We start from the raw sequence: 350 nt of genomic DNA, 5'->3' as shown, positions 1-350 counted from the left end.
AGGTGTCACCATCTGACAGTGGGGGGCAAAAGACAGGAAATGTGTGGGGTGTTGTTGTCTTGTTGTCTTGTTGGTGGGAGGGAGGGAGGGGGGACAGAGAGGACTCTCTGTGAAAATGCCCTTGGACAGGAAAGAAGTGTTCTTGTCACACCTCTGTGTGTCCTGTAGCTTTACAGTCTGTCATGCAGTGTTGTGTTCACATGCAGGCTTTATGTAGGCCTTATGTAGGCTTTATGTAGGTCTTAAAAAGGGTTAATAAGGCTGTTTATTCCAGGGTCCTGCTCATTTATATGGTTTGATAATGATGCTCTGTCAATAACATGGCTGATCGTGCAGTCCATGCATTAACA

Source organism: Clupea harengus, chromosome 18 (genome assembly GCF_900700415.2).
Source record: "Clupea harengus chromosome 18, Ch_v2.0.2, whole genome shotgun sequence".
Taxonomy (NCBI): Eukaryota; Metazoa; Chordata; class Actinopteri; order Clupeiformes; family Clupeidae; genus Clupea; species Clupea harengus.
This window is presented reverse-complemented; position numbering follows the sequence as displayed.